We start from the raw sequence: 23659 nt of genomic DNA, 5'->3' as shown, positions 1-23659 counted from the left end.
CCGTATGACATAGTGAGGGCAAAGGTAGCGCCGGCACCATTTTGAAGATTGGCAATACGGCCCGCGTGCAGGAGGTTGCTCCCGGACCCCCGCTGGACTTTTGGCAAGTCTTGTGGGGGTCAGGAGGCCCCCCCAAGCTGGCCAAAAGTCCCTGGGGGTCCAGCGGGGGTCCGGGGGTGATCTCCTGCACGCATGACGTCGGGAGCCAGGAACCAAAATGGCGCCGGCGCTACCTTTGCCCTGTCACATGATAAGGGCAAAGGGCCACCGGCGCCATTTCTCAACGCAGATGTGGCCAGAGAGAGAGGGAGTTCGTGTCGGGACCCCCCCACTGGACCCCAGGTAATTTAAAACATTTTGGGGGGGTTCGGGAGGGTGGGGGATTTGTTTTAAAGGTTCGGGGTGGGTTTTAGGGTTTTTTTGGTGTGCCGGTTTTCCCGCCCTCCCCCGATTTACAATTTTTAACGATTTAAAAAAAAAAACAACACGACGATAAGATTTCCCTCCCCCCCCCAGCCAAAATCGATCGTTAAGACGATCGATCACACGATTCACACCTCTAGTAGTAATATCTAATTTCAGTCACTTGTCCCCACGTATCGTTGTTAATCGAGTTAGATATACATCTTCTCTCTGGTCCTTAGCTCCTCACTCCCTTTCTACCCTCCAAGGTCCCTGGTCATTTAACTCACCTCCTCTCTTTTCCCTATCAGTAGCCGCCTAGCTACATTTAAGTTAATGTGTATTTTCCTTATTCGATGTAAACCGATACGATATGACATGTGTCATGAATGTCGGTATAGAAAAGCATTAAATAAATAAATGAAGATAAATAAAACCATTTAGCACCACCAGAAGGAAGCTGGATTGTACTGCAGCACTGTCTCCTGTTTAAGGAATGGAGAGACTTTATTTATTGCACCATGGTCTTTATTTTCCAAAGTGGGGGTGGGATATTCTAAAAGGATGATTCTCAACCTTTTATGACTACTGTACCCCTTTCAAAAGTATGAGATTTCTTTTTGAACCACTTGGTATTACTTCGGCAACAATTACAAATTATCATGCCAATAAAGTTTTCTGAATCTGAATCTATCTTTTGAACTCCCATTCAATCCAAATTTCACAGCAATTACTATATTTGAATTTGTTTTTCAATTGGCATTTAACTACCAAATAGCAAGTGTACACACACACACACCCCCCAGATGATGGTGATACTCTTTTCAAACTATGCCTAGCAAGAAGTGATGGCCCAGCAGAGCTGGCAGAACTGAGATAGCTGGAGGAGACATTTCTTGCAGTGCTTTATTGTCTCTTCATGACAAATTGGTACCAGTTTGAAGATCGAGGGAGGAAGGCAGAGAGTTGCGGAAAGGAGAAGCCCCCATTGTTTCATATGTAGAACTGTAGTTCTCGCTTGCCGCGACATCTCTCATGACTTGCGTCCACCCACTTCTGGCGGCCACTTAGTCCCACGCCGGCCCTGCTCAGACACAGATACAGACACTTTCTCAGATGCAGATGCATGTTCTGCTGTTGTGCAGCTGCTCATGTGCTCACAGGTGAATTTTCAAAATGTTGCACACATAGGGCCAGATTTTGTAACCTTCACGCGGGCGTAGATTTGTGCGCATAACTCGGCGTGCACAAATCTACGCCCGATTTTATAACATGCACGTGCAGCCGCGCACATGTTATAAAATCTGGGGTCGGCATGTGCAAGGGGGTGCACACATGCACACCTTGCACGCGCCGAGCCCTAGGGGAGCCCCGATGGCTTTCCCCGTTCCCTCCCACTTCTTCCCTCCCCCCCACCTTCCCCTATCTAACCCGCCCCCCAGCCCTATCTAAATCCCCCACCCTACCTTTGTTTCGGTATTTACGCCTGCCTCTGGGCAGGCGTAGGTTGCGCGTGCCGGCCAAGTGCTGGCACACGATCCCCGGGCCCAACGGCAGGGGCGAGGCCTCTGGCCATGCCCACACCCCACTATTAGCTAGTATCCCTCCCCCCCATGCAAAAAATCACCATGTGCCCGACACGCTCATTTTAACCTGTAAAAATTAATGCCAGCCTCCGAGTTGGTGATATGTCTTGAGGCACCCCAAGCCACCAACAAAAAAGCAGAAAATAATAGTGCTTTTCTGAGGTTCCTCTGACTTAATATCGTTGCAATACTAAGTAGGAGGAACCACAGAAAGCAGCAACATAAAAAAAAAGTCTTGAAGGCAGTCAGGTTAGGGAAGCAGGCACTCAATTTACCAGCATCTGGTTTCCTAACCCGTGAATATTGGGCGAGTTGGGAAAACGGATGCTCGTAAATTGAGCGCCCGTTTTCCTGACCCCCCTGTACAGCCACGTCTCCTGGGCGCCTGATGCCAAGGACACTCTAAGGACGCACAATTGATCCCTAGCATGTCCTTTTTTAGCACAGCACCTCATTACCACACTACATGGCGCGCCCACGAGTGGGCGTGTGTTAGGAAGACAGACGCGCAATGATTGCTTTTTACATGTCAAAATTTGTTTATGTATGTTAAATTTTGTAAACCGCTTAGACCTGCATGCTGTATAGGCAGTATGGAAAAGCTTTTAAATAAATAAAAAAATAAATACGAGTCTCATTTTCTACATCAGCCCAGCCAAACTAACATCGCACAGGCACTTCACCCTGCCTCACCCCCTCCCTTTCTGTGACTGTAGCTTGCATCCTCTTCTCCGGCAGGGCCTTACTTCCCACTCCAGCACATTCCAATTGACTGTATGTGAAGTTACACGGAATCTGCTGATTTTACAGTTCTCCAGGCTCGGCTCTGCCTACCTAATCCAGAGGAGGGGTGGGGGGGACGGGACCAGAAGTGATCCATGCTGCCTGCTTCCTCTGAGGTTAAAAAAATTAAATAAAAATGTAGCCCTGGCCAAGACTTCACGCATCACTGCTGCAGATGAGGCTGGAGATTAGGTCCAGATGGAATCCTGCTTTCCTACATAGAGCCAGTGTAGCGCCAGGGCTAGTGTAAGGGCATTGGGCACCCTAGGTGAATCTTACAGCCTTGTACCCTCCCCCCTCCCATTCTCCCATTCTCCCAATACACAATTAGAAATTATACATTGATAATAACAGATTTTATATGAAAAAGGACATTCTGAGGTTAAACTGTCATTTACAACAGGTGTATATTTTCTCATTTAAATTTCCATTAGCATTCAAAACACTAACAAATAAATTAATGCATAAAGAAATCATGAATTAGGCAGCAAAAAAATGTCAAACAAAAAGAGAAAACAAATGCATATAACATGACAAGTCCACACTATTGAGGGAAAAGAAAAAGAAATACAAGAAAGAGTGAAATAGCCAGCCAAGCCACCAAACCACCCCATACCCAACCCCCAGAACCAAAAAAAGGGGAAAAAAATGAATTAGTCAAACTCTTACCCAAAAGAAATGTTTCCAAATGTGCTGGGTCTAAGAAAGTAAAGCATGTTCCCTTGATAGCCTAACACCCTTGCATGGAAACCTGCTGAAGCCAGGAAGCCCAAGGCAGAGCAAAGCCCCTTGACTGCTCTCCCCCTGCTCCCTCCAAGGTGAGCCTCTCCAGGACTCTATAAAGCGGGCACCCTAACCCACCTTTTGGGGAACAGACCCTCACTCTCACTCCTAAAACCACCAATACACCCTGGAAAATCCCATCTTTAGAAGATTTCTTATTTCTCCAAACGGTGAAGCCTAATGGGCTTTACACATACTTTGGAATAACAAAATTGTTGTTTATTTTCAAATTTGATATTTTTGGGAGGGGTTATTTTATTTTAGGTAATACACAACATGCATGGATATTTTAGATAGAAAATTAGAGAACGTAATGAGCACAATTGGGGGGGAGGGGGGGGGGTGTGCTCATATTCAGCTGCATGGAGCCCAGGCTAACGTGCATTGGATATTCAATGGCTTGCATGCCCATGATGCTGAGCACACCTGGCTATCTGAAAGTTAGCCACCAAACTCATATTGCCTCTGCGTCGATTCGATGTCTTATACTAAATGGGACACACAATTAAAAATTATGAATTTATAATAACATAGATTTTACATAAAAAATGACATTCAAAGTATAGTCTTCTGAGGACGTGAATATCTCTTAAAACATTTATATTATGCTAACATGCACTGCTGTGGTGCCAACCAGAAAATCCTGCAAAAAAGACACTCTGAACTCATTTGATATTAGGCCTATTGTAAAGCATGCTGGGTGTAGACTGGTTCTGAGAAAACTATGAGTAAACTGAATTACAATATAGCAAACCTCCCATATCAAAATAGCACTAACTGCCAGCACTCAAATAGTAACAACCCTACCTATGAAAAGTCAACACTGCAAATATTCCAGCAGGCCCTAAAACACCAATGCATCTCCTATTAGAAAAACAGAACAAGCCAGGCTGGTATAGAATCTCTACACAAAACTACATGCTAGCAGAATACCTCACCTCAGTCACACATGCACACAGACAAACCCTCACCAAATACAAAATAAAGCAACCATAAAGTTTAAATAGAAACAATTAGATAAAAACTGAACTGAAAAATGTAAGAAGCCAGTCTTTGTATGCAGTGCAACAACGGAAAAACAGAAACATCAGCATTTCTCATAAAACAATCTTTCAGCTGCATTTGACACCACTGATCATAGGATAATCTTATTTAGGTTAAAAGAACTTGGAGTAAGTAAGGTGGTTTTGAGTGGTTCTCCTCCTTCCTTAAAGATCATAGTTACAGTAAAGTAATTTCTGGAAATAAATCAGTCCTTTTTAGACTAAAAACAGGAGTTCCACAAGGATCTGCATTATCAGCAGGATTGTTCAACATTTACCTTGCCCTGATTGGCCACATTTTTGTGGAATTAGAGGTGGAATACAGAATAATTTACAGATGATATACAATTTTTGTGCGAGTGAAGGGGACGTATGATGATGTCCTGCAGAAAGTTTCCAGTTGTCTGAAAAGACTGAATCAGTGGTTGACAAGTCATAAACTTGTTTTAAATATGGCAAACTATAATAAACAGATGCAATGCCTCTTCGTAATACCCCCTAAAAATATAATCACAAAAAAAAAGTATGGGCTATTAAAGCCTAATAGGCTATCTCTGACGTCCGGTAATATCTGACTTGGTAAGCACTGCTCTAGCGTCTATACCTTTGAAGGCTGATTCCAAACAAATAAGTAATTTATTTAAAGGCAAAACCAAAACGTACAGCAAAAGGTCACTTACCTCAACAGTTCCTTGCATTAACATTCAAATGTATGTTGTTCTGGTGTGGGCTGCCTTCTGACTTCTCCCTGGGACCTCATCCACCCTTCTGGGCCCTCCTTCTTATGCTAGAATGAAGGAATCCTCCCTTGGCCCAGAATCCCTTGTTGGGTTGGATCTTAAGAAAGACTAGGCCAAATAGCCGTGGCCGGTCCCTTAAGGTGTTCTGAGGGAGTTTCTTATATACTCCCTCACACTCTGGTTTTTGGAGAGCTTCTACTCTGCCCATATCTCTCATCAGACTTTATGCCCTTTGCCATTCTGAATACCAAGTTATGGCTGGCATAACCTATTGGGATTAGGTTAACTTAATAATGGTCTGAATATATTTAGCATAGTTGGCATCTGCCAGCCTCCTAGGGTCACTTATAGTGTGAAAACCCATTGTGCACTAATTTATAGTGTAGTGGCATGAATTACTTTCTTGTAGTAGGTGTTCTGAGAATAGCAGGATGTAAGTCCTCACAGGTGGATGATGTCATCAGTCACAGCTCTGTTTGGAAACTTTGCCTTCATAGTTTCTAGAAGTTTCAGAAGCTCTACTGAGCCTGTGCATGATTCTCCCACATCGTGGGTGTTGCGTAGGATCTCTCAGGCCTTTAAGCTAATGAAAGAAGCCAACTCCTAGGCGGTGGGTGGGTTCTTTGAGGACTTACATCCTGCTGTTCTCAGAGAGCACCTGCTACAGGTAAGTAACCTTTGCTTTTTCCGAGGACAAGTAGTATGTTGAAGTCCTCAAAGTTGTGGAATTCCTAGCTACAGGCTGTCTTTAACAATAAAAGGAAAAATGCTACATGAACAGTGCCAAAAGGCACAATGTTTTTGTTGGCAACAGATTATTTTGAAATTTTATTTTTTTAGATGACAACCTAGAAATAATAAGAATGGACCCTCAAATAACCCTTTCAGGATGGATTGGCTGAACTTACTATCATGCCAGGAGTCCATTTCCAGCCAGTAATGAGATATATGAATGTAAGGATTGAACTCTCTTTTGCAGCTTTGCAGATCTCTTCTATGGAGCCTGATCTTAGCTGGGCCGCTGATGCTGCTTTGGCTCTAATACTATAAGCTTTGACATACCCTTCTAGAGTCAAAGCCTGCCTGGGCCTAACAGAAAGAGATACAATCTGATAGCCAATTACACAGTCTGCATTTGGCTAGAACAATTCCAGGTCTACTTGGGTGAAATGAAACAAAAAACTGGATGGACTTTCTAATGGTTTCAGTCTGCAAAAGCTCTCTTGCAGTCCAGACTGTGTAAGACCTCTTCATCCTTTTGTGGACAAGTGGCTTTGTAAAAAATACTGGAAGGATGATTAACAGGTTAAAGTGGAGGAAGAAATTTGGGATGCATGCGCAGAACCACTCTGTTATGAACAAAATTTCTATGAAAGGAGGATAAGTAGGGCCTTCAGCTTACTGATTCTGTGTGCTGAAGTGACCTCCACCAAAAAATGACCTTCCAGGACAGGTACTTCCACTCACAGGAGTCTAATGGCTCGAAGCGAGCTTTTATCAGCTGGGATAGTAACACATTGAGGTCCCAAGACATAGTTGGAGTTTTTAGGGAAGGCTTTAATAAAAACAAATAAATCAAAACTAAAATCCCAAAATAGCATTTTTAATACTTTAAATCACCTAAATAAAGCCAATAAATTAGAATTCTGGCAAAAAAAACAAAATACATTGTAAACCAGTGATCTAATTTTTGGCTTTAATAAACAAACTTCACATGGACCTTACAAAAGCTGTACAGAAATGGGTTTACCTTCTAAATGATTGAGATAAGTGCCAACTGAACTGAGGTGAACCCTTACAGAGTAGGGATGTGAATCGTTTATCTGACGATTGAAAATATCGTCCGATATTTTCAATATCATCAGATATCGGGGGGTCCCCGATAGCGAAAGGAAACCCCACGATTAATTTAGTGGGTTTTCTTATCGTTATGGGGGGTGGGGGGGGTGCGGGAAGAAAGGACACAACCTAAAAACAAAACCTGACCCTTTAAAATGAGTTTGTTAGTATCCCCCCACCCTCCGGACCCCCCCCCCAAATTTTTTTAAATACCTGGTGGTCTAGCGGGGGTCCCGGGAGCATTCTCCCATGCTCAGGCTGTTGGCTGCCACTAATCAAAACGGCACCGATGGCCCTTTGCTCTTACCATGTGACAGGGGCTATCGGTGCCATTGGTCGGCCCCTGTCACATGGTAGGTGCACTGGATGGCCCATGCCATTTTTAAAGATGGCGCCGGCCGTCCATTGCTCCTACCATGTGACAGGGACCAGCCAATGGCATGGATACCCTGTCACATGCTAAGGGCAAAGGGCCATCGGCGCCATTTTGTTTACTGGCAGCCGATGGCCCGAGCGCAGAAGAATACTCCTGGGACCCCCGCTGGACCACCAAGTATTTAAAAATTTGGGGGGGTCTGGAGGGTGGGGGGATACTAACAAACTCATTTTAAAGAGTTGGCTGTATTTTTTGGTTATCGGCTCAGGCTCAGCCGATAAAAAAACCCGATCGGACTGCAAGATAAAAATTTCACAATGTGAATCGGAACCGGAATCCGAACCGATACCGATTCCGATTCACATCTCTATTACAGAGTTAGTTTCGAGACCTGACGCTGAGAGATATTCAAAGTATTCAAGCAATTTGTATTAGGGATGTGAATCGTTTTTTTGACGATTTAAAACAATCGTCAGATATATTTTAAATCGTCAAAAATCGTTAGAGCCGCGATACGATAGCAATTCCCCCGATTTATCGTCAAAAAATCGTAAATCGGGGGAGGGGGGAGGGCGGGAAAACCGGCACACCAAAACAACCCTAAAACCCACCCCGACCCTTTAAAATAAATCCCCCACCCTCCCGAACCCCCCCAAATGTTTTAAATTACCTGGGGTCCACTGGGGGGGGGGGGGTCCCGGCGCGATCTCCCGCTCTCTGGCCACGGCTGCGTTAATAGAAATGGCGCCGGTGGCCCTTTGCCCTTATCATATGACAGGGCAAAGGTAGCACCGGCGCCATTTTGGTTCCTGGCTCCCGACGTCACGCGTGTAGGAGATCTCTCCCGGATCCCTGCTGGACCCCAGGAACTTTTGGCCAGCTTGGGGGCCTCCTGACCCCCACAAGACTTACCAAAAGTCCAGCGGGGGTCCGGGAGCGACCTGCACGCGTGACGTCGGGAGCCAGGAACCAAAATGGCGCCGGCGCTACCTTTGCCCTGTCATATGATAAGGGCAAAGGGCCACCGGCGCCATTTCTATTAACGCAGCCATGGCCAGAGAGCGGGAGATCGCGCCGGGCCCCCCCCCCCCCACACTGGACCCCAGGTAATTTAAAACATTTTGGGGGGGTTCGGGAGGGTGGGGGATTTATTTTAAAGGGTCGGGGTGGGTTTTAGGGTTGTTTTGGTGTGCCGGTTTTCCCACCCTCCCCCTCCCCCGATTTACGATTTTTTGACGATAAATCGGGGGAATTGCTATTGTATCGCGGCTCTAACGATTTTTGACGATTTAAAATATATCTGACGATTGTTTTAAATCGTCAAAAAACGATTCACATCCCTAGTGGCGATGTCCTTTCATGGATTGCAAACTGGCTAAAAGACAGGAAACAGAGAGTAGGATTAAATGGACAATTTTCTCAGTGGAAGGGAGTGGACAGTGGAGTGCCTCAGGGATCTGTATTGGGACCCTTACTTTTCAATATATTTATAAATGATCTGGAAAGAAATACGACGAGTGAGATAATCAAATTTGCAGATGACACAAAATTGTTCAGAGTAGTTAAATCACAAGCAGATTGTGATAAATTGCAGGAAGACCTTGTGAGACTGGAAAATTGGGCATCCAAATGGCAGATGAAATTTAATGTGGAGATGTGGGAAATATGCACTTGCCAGCAAGCCATTTCATCAGGGTTTAAACATTAACTTCCCTTCTCCCTGACCTTTGCCTGAATAAAAGCATCACTTGTGCTTAAGTCTCTGCCAAGGAGAGGATACCTGACTTCATGTATTTCTCTGGCTTATAATTAATCCTGATAGCCTGAAAGTAGGGCTGGGTTTTCCCTAGTCAGAGGCAGGACAAAGTCAGGAGGTATAGATTTCAGCAGCCAATGATATGATCCGTGCACACCCCCTGAGCCAAAGTCAATGGTGTAATGACTCTTCTGTTGCTATGAGAAAGTAGCCAATCATGTAATGACACATCATCTGCCTTTGTATGAATGTACAATAAAAGGAAGAGGCTCTGAGGACAAATCCTCTTTGCCTTCTCTCTTCCTGCCTGCCATGAAAGCTGTCTGATGCCTCTTCATTACTCCTACATCTGGTGACCCGCGACAGTGATGATAAACTCCATGCTTATTTCGGCTGGTCATAGCTTAAAGGTACGTACCGTTCAACAGATTTGCAATCGTAATATTTTTTTAAAAAAGTACTTCTTAGTAATTTTTAAAAGTATTTCTCAGCAAGTTTGTTCCCCACACTCGTAAGCATGGGCAGTGATTTATCTATGCAGCAGAGGCTACATGCCAAGCAGCTGCAGAAAATCATCAATAATCATTATTTCATCACCAGAAGAAAACTAGCGCAAGTCAGCCTGGGGGACTTAGAAAAATTAATAAGTGAAATAGCTTGCCATTGCCCTTGGTATTCGATGGAGTCTGGAACTCTAAATACCCAGAATTGGATTTCAATCGGCAATTATCTTCATACGGCTCCCAGAGCTCCCATAAAGCAAAGATTACTCTGGCAAAAATGTACAGAAGCCATCGAACACATGGAAGAAAAAAAAGGTTTTAAAAACAGCAGTTTCAAACCATGTGCTTTTAGAAGCAGGCAGACATACCCTTCCCCCATCTTATGCTCAATCTCCCTCAGAGACAGCAAATTCTTTGTATCAGCTACCCACACCCAAGCCAATTCACACCTTCCCCATTTCTTCAGAAAAGCAGTCCTTGAGAACAATAGAGCTACAACCTGGCCTGGGTGGGGCGATTAGCATTGAATTTCAGCAGAAACTGCAGAAAGAAAACTTTACAGAAAAAGATTTGTTGGAAGGACTTCAAGCCTTCCCCATCACAGAAAAGAACCATGAACAAAGGGGGACAGAAAATGAAATAGAACATCTGGGGACACACACTCACATGGCTCCTGAGGCTTCCTCTGCATCCACCTCAGAGAAAAGACCCCAGGAAATAGAAAACACTGAGGTCAGAAAAACTAGCCTTCCTCCATCTTGCCTGCAAACCCCTTTCCCCACTAACCACTCCCTGAACATTCATTTGCCATTGCCTGAGACAGTCATTAATTCTGCATCACCAATTTGTGCAGGTAAATTACCATCTCAAACCACTGCTCCCGGTAACAATTTATGTGCAGCGGTCAGCATGGGATTCCACCTTGAACATGGAAATCTCACAAGGGAGGAATTATTGAAAGGGATTCAAGCCTTTCCCATTACAGAAAGAAACAAAGAACTAGGTGTGGCAGCAATAGAGTTGAGTGCCATGTGCAGTGACTATGCCCACAGGTCTTCAAAGAAATCAGCGTATAAGACCTTGGGCCAGGCAGCTGCACTCCTGTGTTACAAGCAAAGAAAATATCAATATGAAAAAAAGGATTTAATTAGACTCCTGCGTTACAAGCAAAGAAAATATCACTATGAAAAAAAAAAAATGGTTTCTATTAACAAACAGTACAAATTTGGAAAAAATGGTTTCTCTCTACAAACAGTACAAATTTGGAAAAAATGGTTTCTCCTGGTCTTCGATGTTCAGTTGCAGAGGGACTGCATACTTAAGGAGTAGTTTCTATTTGAAATTCAGTTACAAAAAATCTGCATACTTTGAGAGTATTTTCCCCCACAAAGTGAATGCATAGCCTTGTGTTGGAACTGTGCTGAGATTTGAACAATTGCTGTGTAAATTACATGTGAAAGTTCCCTTTTGCAAAGTTTATTTGGCTCACATTTAAAATGACTCCATTTCTCTGAGATTTAAGTTTATAGTTTGAATTGCTAGCGTACAGAACACATATCTTTACTGTGATTCTCCCTTTCAGGACAAAAGTGGATTGGAATGGTGTCTGTCTGCAGGGAATCAGTCCTTGCCAAGCCATTGTCTATGGTTGATGTTAATTTGTTAAAAAATGCTATCTTTAAGTTTCTATTGACTGAAGGATTAATTCCTTGGGTGCAGTTCTTTTCTTTTGAGAAACACTGCTCCTCCCCCCCCCCCCCCCCCCCTTTTCTGTAACTCTTGCTAGCCACTCTTGGGGGAGGGAGGGAGAACTTTTGAAAAGAAAAAAAAAACTGGACTTAGTACTGCAGTTTCTCTCTCTAGTTTATATATGTTATAACTCAGACAGATTAATAGTAGTTACAGTCACTTTAGCATGCAGCAGACAGAGCTGAGCAAACAGCGTGTTTAATTTCCTATTCTAATAATTATAAGAAGAAATTCTATTCTGATATTCCACATTGAATCTAAGCTCAGAGTATTACTGATTGCAACCTGGAACAATACTTGCAATCTATAAAGTAATGATGGGGTCTCCACTAGGAGGCGCTATGTTATTCTACAAGTTATATTATATTATTGTTTTAATAATTCTGTTGTATAATAGTTTTTATTTTTCAGGCCTACAGACCTTCTGTATTAATGAAACTTCAGTTTTATTTTCTTTTTCACAAATTTTTACAGAATTCTGAACCTTATAATTTTTACTGACAGAGGTTGCTACATCTAAAGCAATCCCTCCCAAGCCTTTCTTGCAAATCCAAATTGATTTTATTAAATTGAATAATAGAATTGATTTCTTCAAGGTTAAAAAAGTAAGAACTTCACTTTAATCCTTACCTTAATAAATTTTTGCTGTATGCCAGTTTTTAATATTTTCCAGATTGACGCTGCCATGAAGAGATGTGAAGATGAACACTTTGCAGTTTATTTTAACATTTTTCTAACACCTTTTGACTTTTGATTTTTGATCCTTGATCTAATTTTGTTTTTGATAACTTTTTGATAAGATTTTTAGCTCATATTATGTGTTATCTGTTGTCTGTCTTGATGCAAGAAATATTTGCAGGATGGATGAATATGTGTCAGTTTTGTGTAAATTAATATTTGCAAGATGAATGAATATATGTCAGTCTTGTGTAACATATGTTTAATGTAATCTCTAATATACTTGTCATTTGATCCTGCTTACTGCAAATGACTTTTCCTTTAAACAATTAATTTACATTTATTGCTATTTTACTGAATGAAAATTGATCACTGCATAAAAACTTTCTTGATAATGGGGTTACCCTCTTTTCTGAAAAATGGCTCTGCTTACTGCAGCCATTCCTTTGCATGAATTTTGTTAATAATTGAACATTAAATACTTATTTGGCATCCCCTACAACACCACAGGGCAAGCCATTGTGGAGAGAGCCAACCATTAGGGATGTGAATCGTTTTAGGACGATTAAAATTATCGTCCGATAATTTTAATATCGTCTTAAACCGTTATGGAACACAATACAATAGAGATTCTAACGATTTATCATTATAAATCGTTAGAATCGTGAGCCGGCACACTAAAACCCCCCAAAAACCCCCCCCCGACCCTTTAAATTAAATCCCCCACCCTCCCGAACCCCCCCCAAATGACTTAAATAACCTGCGGGTCCAGCGGCGGTCCGGAACGGCAGCGGTCCGGAACGGGCTCCTGCTCCTGAATCTTGTTGTCTTCAGCCGGCGCCATTTTCCAAAATGGCGCCGAAAAATGGCGGCGGCCATAGACGAACACGATTGGACGGCAGGAGGTCCTTCCGGACCCCCGCTGGACTTTTGGCAAGTCTCGTGGGGGTCAGGAGGCCCCCCACAAGCTGGCCAAAAGTTCCTGGAGGTCCAGCGGGGGTCAGGGAGCGATTTCCCGCCGCGAATCGTTTTCGTACGGAAAATGGCGCCGGCAGGAGATCGACTGCAGGAGGTTGTTCAGCGAGGCGCCGGAACCCTTGCTGAACGACCTCCTGCAGTCGATCTCCTGCTGGCGCCATTTTCCGTACGAAAACGATTCGCGCCGGCTGAAGACAACAAGATTCAGGAGCAGGAGCCCGTTCCGGACCGCTGCCGTTCCGGACCGCCGCTGGACCCGCAGGTTATTTAAGTCATTTGGGGGGGGTTCGGGAGGGTGGGGGATTTAAATTAAAGGGTCGGGGGTGGGTTTTAGGGGGTTTTAATGTGCCGGTTTTGCGATTTTTTCGATTTTTTCACGATTTTTTCACGATATTTTACCCCCCCAAACGGCAACAATACGATTCCCTCCCCCTCCCAGCCGAAATCGATCGTTAAGACGATCGAGGACACGATTCACATCCCTACCAACCATACGCTTAAGAGCTCTGGACCAAACAAAAAGAAAAAAAAGGGGGATTGCCCCTGGATTTTCCCCTAAGAAGGACTGGCTGAACAAGAACAAAGTATTGTTTTAAATCACTTTAAATCATCCAAACATTTCAAATTTAAGACCACAGCCATGAGTAATCATTATGGGATAGGGTTAGTCACCCACAGCCATCAGTTTTGTATAGAATATTTAATGTCTGGTCCAGTCCCGTTCCCTTAAAATGGGGAACGAGGATATGTTTCTCTGCTTGCTTCCACAGGTGTATCAAGCCGTGGAAAGACGGAAAGGTGTCCAGGTCTACAGGACCCGATCCCCAACTTCTCCCTGAGCCTCCACAGCCCTCAGAAGGACAGAGACCGGACTCCTTGCAAAAAGCAGCACCACATGACCTGGGGACAAATCAAGGCCCTATCCAACCAATCTGCACAACTCTTGGAACAGCAAGGCCTTGAGAAAACTCCAGAGAACTTGTTAGCCGCTTTTTCTTGCCTGAATGCCAACTCATTAACAATTGTGTTCTGCATCCTCATCTTTTGCCTTATTTCTCCAGCTATGGCGATTTCAGAACAAGGACTCTGACAGGACAACATGTACATCCTCGAATCAGAACTTTTCACACCTGTTGAATCGAACAGACTGTTGGATCTGCACACACATGCCAACCCAAGCCTGCGGAGAACGACTGATGCATGCTGTACCATTTAACCTTACAGTATGGACTAATTATCCTTTACAGAGAGGTTTCATTAACTCTCCAGTTAATAATACCATACTACACATTGGTAGCTGTATTCAAGAGACTGCCGCTCTTTGTTGGGACTATGATACAGGGGATGGAAAGGGAATTCAGGTGGGAAATATCCATATTGTAACTGAAACATTTGTATTAATCACTGAACACTTACAAAATTATACCACATATATGTATGCAATTGGCAGATTTCAGGATGTGCAGTGGGAGACCCAAGCAGGTACAGAAAGTATAGAGGGGATGAAGGATTTACCTTTTGTAGTTATATAGCCCAAATGATAACCAATGACATGTCCACTAATCTGTTAGGAAACATATGGATGTTATGTGGGCGTAGAGCATATATGTACATTTCCCCAAGATGGAGAGACAGATGCACTTTAGGCTACATCCTCCCCTCATACTATGCAGTCAAAAAGTTACCCAAAGCAAGGCTCTGTAACAAAAGGGGAGGCGATAAATAATCCCATAGAAAAGTATACAGAAACTCAGATAGCTAGAAGCCAGTTTCCCCCAATGGGGACAGATATGAATTACAGAGACTTACACATCCTAGCTAACTGGACGACTGCCATATTTAATCAGACAGTCCATGCATTAAAACTACTTACAACAAAAGTCTCTCAGATTAGAGAAGTAGCATTACAGAACAGCTATATCTTAGAAACCATCTTAGCCTTAAAGGGTGGTGTTTGTGCATTAATTGGATCTCATTGCTGTGTGTACATATCAGTTTATAAAGCAAACCTCACACATACCATAGAGCAGATAGAAACCATGGGTGCTGATGCACCATTTTCAGACAGAATACCAACTTCTCCATGGGATTGGCTATGGTCCTGGCTCCCTGCTATTTCTGGTCTCAAAAGGGTGATTTCTATTATAATGACCATAATTGTCTTAATTATTTGCCTGTGATGCTGTATTCAGTGCATACCCAAACCTCATATCCATATTGAAACCTTGCTCTCAGCCCAGATATAAAGATGTCTTGTAAGATGCCTAATAGGGAATCTTGAGCCCTGCAGCGTTGGCACACCACCTGCACCAGCTCTGGGTGATATGGAGATTCAGAAGCTCATCGACAGCTGGCACACCACGTCGAATTATAGCTTTCTTCTCTCCATAATCCCCCTTCCCCTATTTCCAGCCCATACCAAGACATAACAGATTTCAGCAAGGGTCTAAAGCTTTACTGAGCTGCCCTAAACAAAAACAGAAAGGGTGAGATGTGGGAAATATGCACTTGCCAGCAAGCCATTTCATCAGGGTTTAAACATTAACTTCCCTTCTCCCTGACATTTGCCTGAATAAAAGCATCACTTGTGCTTAAGTCTCTGCCAAGGAGAGGATACCTGACTTCATGTATTTCTCTGGCTTATAATTAATCCTGATAGCCTGAAAGTAGGGCTGGGTTTTCCCTATTCAGAGGCAGGACAAAGTCAGGAGGTATAGATTTCAGCAGCCAATGATATGATCCGTGCACACCCCCTGAGCCAAAGCCAATGGTGTAATGACTCTTCTGTTGCTATGAGAAAGTAGCCAATCATGTAATGACACTTCATCTGCCTTTGTATGAATGTACAATAAAAGGAAGAGGCTCTGAGGACAAATCCTCTTTGCCTTCTCTCTTCCTGCCTGCCATGAAAGCTGTCTGATGCCTCTTCATTACTCCTACATCAGTGCAAGGTGATGCATATAGGGAAAAATAACCCATGCTATAATTACACAATGTTGGGTTCCATATTAGGTGCTACCACCCAAGAAAGAGATCTAGGTGTCATAGTGGTTAACACATTGAAATTGTCGGTTCAGTGTGCTGAGGCAGTCAAAAAAGCAAACAGAATGTTGGGAATTATTAGAAAGGGAATGGTGAATAAAACGGAAAATGTCATAATGCCTCTGTATCACTCCATGGTGAGACCGCACCTTGAATACTGTGTACAATTCTGGTCGCTGCATCTCAAAAAAGATATAATTGCGATGGAGAAGGTACAGAGAAGGGCTACCAAAATGATAAGGGGAATGGAACAACTCCCCTATGAGGAAAGACTAAAGAGGTTAGGACTTTTCAGCTTGGAGAAGAGACAACTGAGGGGGGATATGATAGAGGTGTTTAAAATCATGAGAGGTCTAGAACGGGTAGATGTGAATCGGTTATTTACTCTTTCGGATAGTAGAAAGACTAGGGGGCACATTTAAAACTAATCGGAGAAAGTTCTTTTTTACTCAACGCACAATTAAACTCTGGAATTTGTTGCCAGAGGATGTGGTTAGTGCAGTTAGTATAGCTGTGTTTAAAAAAGGATTGGATAAGTTCTTGGAGGAGAAGTCTATTACCTGCTATTAAGTTCACTTAGGGACGGATTTTCAGAGCCCTGCTCGCGTAAATCCGCCCAAAACCGGGCGGATTTACGCGAGCAGGGCCCTGCGCGCCGGGAAGCCTATTTTACATAGGCCTCCCGGCGCGCGCAGAGCCCCGGGACTCGCGTAAGTCCCGGGGTTCTCGGAGGGGGGCGTGTCGGGGGGCGGGCCCGGTCGTCGCGGCGTTTCGGGGGCGTGTCGGCACCGTTTTGGGGGCGGGTACGGGGGCGTGGCTACGGCCCGGGGGCGTGGCCGCGCCCTCCGTACCCGCCCCCAGGTCGCGGCCCGGCGCGCAGGAGGCCCGCTGGCGCGCGGGGATTTACACCTCCCTCCGGGAGGCGTAAATCCCCCGACAAAGGTAAGGGGGGGGTTTAGACAGGGCCGGGCGGGTGGGTTAGGTAGGGGAAGGGAGGGGAAGGTGAGGGGAGGGCAAAGGAAAGTTCCCTCCGAGACCGCTCCGATTTCGGAGCGGCCTTGGAGGGAACGGGGTAGGCTGCGCGGCTCGGCGCGCGCCGGCTAGACAAAATTCATAGCCTTGCGCGCGCCGATCCAGGATTTTAGTGGATACGTGCGGCTCCGCGCGTATCTACTAAAATCCAGCGTACTTTTGTTTGCGCCTGGAGCGCAAACAAAAGTAGGCTGTTCGCGCTCGTTTTAAAATCCGCCCCTTAGAGAATAGCCACTGCCATTAGCAATGGTTACATGGAATAGACTTAGTTTTTGGGTACTTGCCAGGTTCTTATGGCCTGGATTGGCCACTGTTGGAAACAGGATGCTGGGCTTGATGGACCCTTGTCTGACCCAGTATGGCATGTTCTTATGTTCTTATGTTCTAGTGGAGGAAGCACTCTAAGGTACGGCAGCAGTGGCAGTGGTGCTGATATATATTAAGAATTAGAATGGTAGGAATAGAGCAGAGCAGTGCAGCATGAAGGGCTGCCATAACATCCTCAAAGGTGTTTGCCCCAGTGCTTGCACATGCCCAGAAGAGCGAAGCGAGCAAGCACCATAATGTGGCAAGAATGCTTTGGAGCAGTGGCGGTAGAAGTGTTGTTGGTGAATAAATAATAAAATCTGGAATGATAGTAGCAGAGCAATGCAGCAAGAAGTGCAGCTATAACACCCCCAAAGCTGTGGTGTTGTCAGAGTCAGGTCCATGTAGCATTTGTAAAATACCTATGCAAACAGAAAATGTAACATTCTTAGAGACCGCAAAGTCTATTTGCAAACAGTAAAGAATGGATCATGAGCTTATCTAAGACTATTTTGGTATGGTGGTTGGGCCATGGCATGCCGGAACTGTAAGCATCAGGCCACAGTGGTTATGGTTGGAGCATGGCATGACGCAGCTGTAAGTGTCAGGCCACAGAGGTTATGGTTGGAGCATGGCATGACGCAGCTGTAAGTGTCAGGCCACAGAGGTTATGGTTGGAGCATGGCATGCCACAGCTGGAAGTGTCAGACCACAGTAGTTATGGTGGAGCATGACATGCCGCAGCTGTAAGTCTCAGGCTACAGTGATTATAGCTGCAGCATGGCATGCCAAAGCTGTGTCAAGCCACAGTGGTTATGGTTGGAGCATGGCATGACGTAGCTGTAAGTGTCAGGCCACAGTGGTTATGATAGAAGTAAGACAGGCTGATAAAAGATAAGTTAGGCCTCAGTGGTGGCATTTTGAGAAAAGGAGGTAGTGGATTTCAGTGGAGTCATGCCCCAGTCGTGTTTCACAAACTGTTTGGGGAGAAGCAGTCAGAGGAAGTCAGTGGATTCAAGCTTCAGTGGTGATGCTTGGCTAACACCACCACTGAGGCATGATTCCACTGACCTCCCTTGCCTGCTTCACCTCAACATCTTCTTGGAGCAAAGTAGGCAGGGGAAATCAGTGAAATTATGTCTTGGTGATGTTTGGGGAAAAGGAGGCAGAGAAACTCAGTGGAGTCATGCCTCGGTGGTGGCATTTGGTGAAAAGGAGGCAGAGTAACTCAGTAGAGTCATGCCTCAGTGATAGCATTTGAGGAAAAGGAGGCAGATGAACTGAGTGGAGTCATGCCTTGGTGTTTGGTATCTGCATTCTTCCTAGCTTGAGAAGTGGCCTATGAAATTAGTTGAGAGGTTTGAGTCCAGAGACCATGGAGCTCCTGAGCCATGAGATGGGCCACCAGGCAATCCACTGCAAGGGGAAGTGGAAGCGGCATGCCTGGGTGTTTCCAGTATACGATTTGAAAGGGCGTGAAATTAGTGGCACTGTTGATGTGATTGTTGTGGAAGAATTCAGCCCATGGTAGTAGCAGTGCCCAATCGTCTTGCATTTTATTGATGTAGGATCTGAGGAAGGTCATGAGAGTCTGATTAATCCTCTCAGCTTGTCCATTGCTTTTGGGGATAGGCTGTCATGAAGTCTAGAGAGATGTTGAACTTGCGGCAGAGGGCCTTACAATAACGGGCAGTAAATTGCACGCCTCTGCCGGAGAGAATATGGGATGGTAATCTCTGTAAACGAAAAACATGTTGCACAAAGAGGCAGGCCAGGTCTGGAGCTGAAGGAAGTTCGATGAGAGGCACGAAGTGAGCAATCTTGGAGAACCTGCCCACCATGACCCATGTCACCGTAGAGCCATGTGAGAGAGGGAGATCCACCAGAAATTAGTGGATATGTGGGTCCAGGGTTCCTGGGGGCAGGCAACGGCTGTAACAGCCCCCAGGGTTGGGCACAGTCAGGTTTGTTCTGTGCGCAGGTTGGACGAGATCTTTTGTAGTCCTTTACGTCCTGTTTAATGCGTAGCCACCAGTAGTGGTGCTGATGGACTTTGAGGGTTCTCAACATTCCTGGGTGCCAGGAAGCCAGGTCCTGATGCTTGGGCCTCTGCCCAGGGTCAGGCCCAGGCCTAGGAACCCAGTCCTGGGAGCTCCTCTTCTCAGGTCCTCTTCTTTCTTCCAAGCCAAATGACAGTGTCCACTGGGGTCACGCAGGAGTTAATTAACTCCTGGCGCATTCACCCCAGTGGATGGTGCCATTTTCATGTATGGCACTGTATCCTAGTTAGCGAGGCCCTAGCCAGAGATGCACACTGCTATCCAAAAAATACAGGGGACAATAATTTTTGAAAGAAAGTTATATATTTTCTTGCCACTGCAGAGGACTTCAACATAGCCGACTTCTGAACAAGATGTGCTGAAGTGCTGCTTTGATTCTCAAGACCGATTTAATGTAAGATTTAACTATTTTTAAGTAATTCTTTAGAAGGTAAAGAAGCTGAGAAAAAAACCCCAAATCAATCAAATCAAACCTCTTGCTGATACAGAAAAAAGAAAGGATTACTAAGTAGCTGGTCTTGCTAAATGCTGTCTCTGGACTCTCCCACACATTCCCTGCAGCCTGGGCACTTCATGCCCCAACCTGCAGAACAAGGAGTTGCTGATTCAAGACAATGCAGCTCTTGCAATGCATTTGATTAACAAAAGAGAGGGAACGCTATAGGCATTGCCAAATAGGGTGAATGTGCTGAAGTTAATTAACTCCGATGTGACCCCAGAGGATGATATCATTTGGCACTGAAGCTCTGAAGAAAGAAAAGGACCCAAGAAGAGGAACTGTCAGGCCTGGGCCTGACCCTGAGCCAATATCCAGGCGTTGGGACCCGGCCTCTTATTCGAGGCCCTGGCTTTAGGACTTGGCCTCCTGGACAGGTCATGGCATCGGGCCTGGGCTTAGGCTCCGGCCTAGGCTGAGGTCCAGTTGTTGGGACCCAGCCTCCGGATTGGGTTGCGGTGTCAGTCCTGTGCCCGGGTCATTAGTGCACACTAACCCAAAATACAAATTGTTCGAAATTTTGGAAAAATGATTTTCGGTTTTCGTTGCCCCCGAACCATGCCAAATTAGATAATTTTGTTGAAATTGTCTAATTCAGGGAAAAACGAATGCACATCGCTAAAATATAGGTATATGAAGATTGAAGTTGAGTAGGCATTTTTGCCCTTACCTCTAGGTTGCATTGAATTGACTCCATAGTTTGTGGTGCATGTATACCAAGAGGTCTAGATTATGTCATTTTCCCTAAAATCAAAGGGCCTCCATTCTTCAGCTTATTTAATCCCATTACTAAAAAAAAAAATAAAAAATATACGTCAGTTTCTGGAAATGTGGTTGATAAAGATTAAAAAAAACATAGATAATCACGATCTATAATGTAAAATTGAGTTTCTTGGACGCAAATTAGTAAAATGAAAATAAAAAACAGTGGAACTCAAAGTAAATCATGAACTGTGCATTTGCATGGCATATTCCACTAAAGAAAATAAACCAATTGCACTCTAGCTGGTGAGTAATCTGAACAATAGGCCTCTTGCTAGTTTGATGACCTAATTGAATCATAGTCCTATAGCTTTCCCTTTTTTCTGTTAAACAAATGCATTGCAAGAGCTGCATTGTCTCGAATGAGCAACTCCTTGGTCTTCAGGTTGAGGCATGAAGTGCTCAGGCAGCAGGGAATGCGTGGGAGAGCCCAGAGACAGCATTTAGCAAGACCAGCTACTTAATAATCCTTTTCTTTTTCTGTATCAGCAAGAGGTTTTTGATTTTTTTGTGTTAGCTTCTTTCCTTTCCAAAGAATTACTTAAAAATAGTTAAATCTTACATTAAATCAGTCCTGAGAATCAAAGCAGCACTTCAGCACGTCTTGTTCAGAAGTCGGCTATGCTGAAGTCCTCTGCAGTGGCAAGAAAATATATAACTTTCTTTCAAAAATTATTTTCCCCTGTATTTTGTGGGTAGCAGTGCGCATCTCTGGCTAGGGCCTCGCTAACCATGGGCACAAAGGGGATTGTGCCTCAAGTATATTGGTTAGTGCTTCAAATCTCAATCTCTTTACTGCTCCAGTCCCTCCTCCAGGGCAGTCTACAAAGAAAGGAAGGGGCTGGAAAAAGAAGCAGAGCAATTGTTTTATTCTTTGCAGTCTCTGTTTCAGACTCACCCCCTCCCCTTCCTAGCCCAACTGGAGGGGAGGGGTGAGACTGGAACAGGCACTGCAGGCAGCTTGTGGGGAGAAACAAGGAAAAGGGCTGGGCAAGGAAACAGAGCAATTTGTTTTCTGTTCTGTTCTGTACCTCTAATATGATCACCTCCCATCTTGTCGCCTTGTTTTAACAGGAGGGAAGAGGCTGGACCAGACACAAACACAGCTTCATCCTGAGATTCCAGAACTCCAAAGTCTTCTGAGGGCAGAGTGGGAAAGGAGGAAGGAGACATCTTAGAGGGCAACTTAAAACAAAAGTGCAAAATGCAACAAACAAGACTCTGCTTCAGTCAGGGGGGCCCAAACCGAATAGGGGGGCCCCCTGAATGAACCTAACCTTATTTGTTCATTTTGTTTTAAACTAATGCATCGGGCCTACGTCGTGGCCGGGGCTAAGGGCATAGGATGAAGCCCAAAGCAGGGGCCACGGCCTATGTCCAAGCGTGACGCCGGGGCCTTAGCCTAGGCCCAAAAACAGGGCCTTGCCTAGGGCATAGGTCGAGGCCCAAAGCAGGGATTGCAGCCTAGGCCTCAGTGCAATGTCAGGGTCTCGGTGGAGATACAGGGCTGATGCCAGAGCCTTGACCAAGACCCCCCCCCCCAAAAACAAAAACAATACTTACCAGATCTGTCGGGTAAACTGACAAAGGTCAGGTCCCGACACTGGGGACTTGGGCTATGCCAGGGCCTGGACCCAGGTCCAATGCCTCAACAGGAGTTAGCGTGCGCTAACCCAAAGATCGGGGGCCCACAAAAAAACAAACCTGAACCGCGGGAAAAACGAAGTTTTCCACGGGGGCCCGAAAACGAAGCCCGAAACAAAAAAACAAAAAAAATGCACATCTCTACTATATTTGCTGAAATACAAAGGGGAATCAAAGGGGAAAACACCAGCCTCAGAAGCTCAATAAAATACAGTACTACAAATTAAATCAGGTACTGCAATAATCACCTCTATTTTAGGTGTAGAAATGTTTAAGACAGAAAGAAAAGACAAAACACATACAGGAAAATGTAGACAAATATAATTGTGTAGTTACCACCACACAGGCTGAGCTAATAATTTACCTGTAAAGAGCATAATTTTATGATCTTATGAGTAATCTGGAGATATTTAGTTGTAAACATCTAAATCAGTGCTATAATTATAACGAGGCATGTACTGCCGAGGGGGTACAAATGCCAGCATCAGGACCTGCCCACAACAATGCACTCCATGTGGTGCTCCAAGTCAAAACTCAGAGGTCACTGGCAGAAATGAAGAGCAGCAGCCGGTGTGGGTTGATTCGCCCATGGCCCTCCATGAAGAGAGCATGCTATGGAGTGATTCGTTCCCTCCAGCTCACCTGCTCCACCGGTGAACAGCATGCGGCGGGCCAATCTTTCCCCATCAACTCACCATCTCACCCAAGAAGTACGCTTTGCAGGAGGATCCACCCCTCCATTCCCTGTCCCCTTTGGATGAGTCTCAGCAGTGTTCCATTAAATCATGTCTTTCTATATGCTCTACGATTTTGATCTTTAGAATAGTTTCTAATATTTTTCCCGGCACTGACGTCAGGCTCACTGGTCTATAGTTATCCAGATCGCCCCTGGAGCCCTTTTTAAATATTAGGGTTACATTGGCCACCTTCCAGTCTTCAGGTACAAAGGATGATTTTAATGAAAGGTTACAAATTTTAACTAATAGATCAGAAATTTCATTTTTTAGTTCCTTCAGTACCCTAGGATGCATACCATCCAGTCCAGGTGATTTGCTACTCTTTAGTTTGTCAATCTGGCCTACTACATCTTCCAGGTTCACA

The sequence above is a fragment of the Rhinatrema bivittatum genome, chromosome 2 (assembly GCF_901001135.1).
Source record: "Rhinatrema bivittatum chromosome 2, aRhiBiv1.1, whole genome shotgun sequence".
Lineage (NCBI taxonomy): Eukaryota > Metazoa > Chordata > Amphibia > Gymnophiona > Rhinatrematidae > Rhinatrema > Rhinatrema bivittatum.
Note: the sequence above shows the minus strand (reverse complement) of the source record.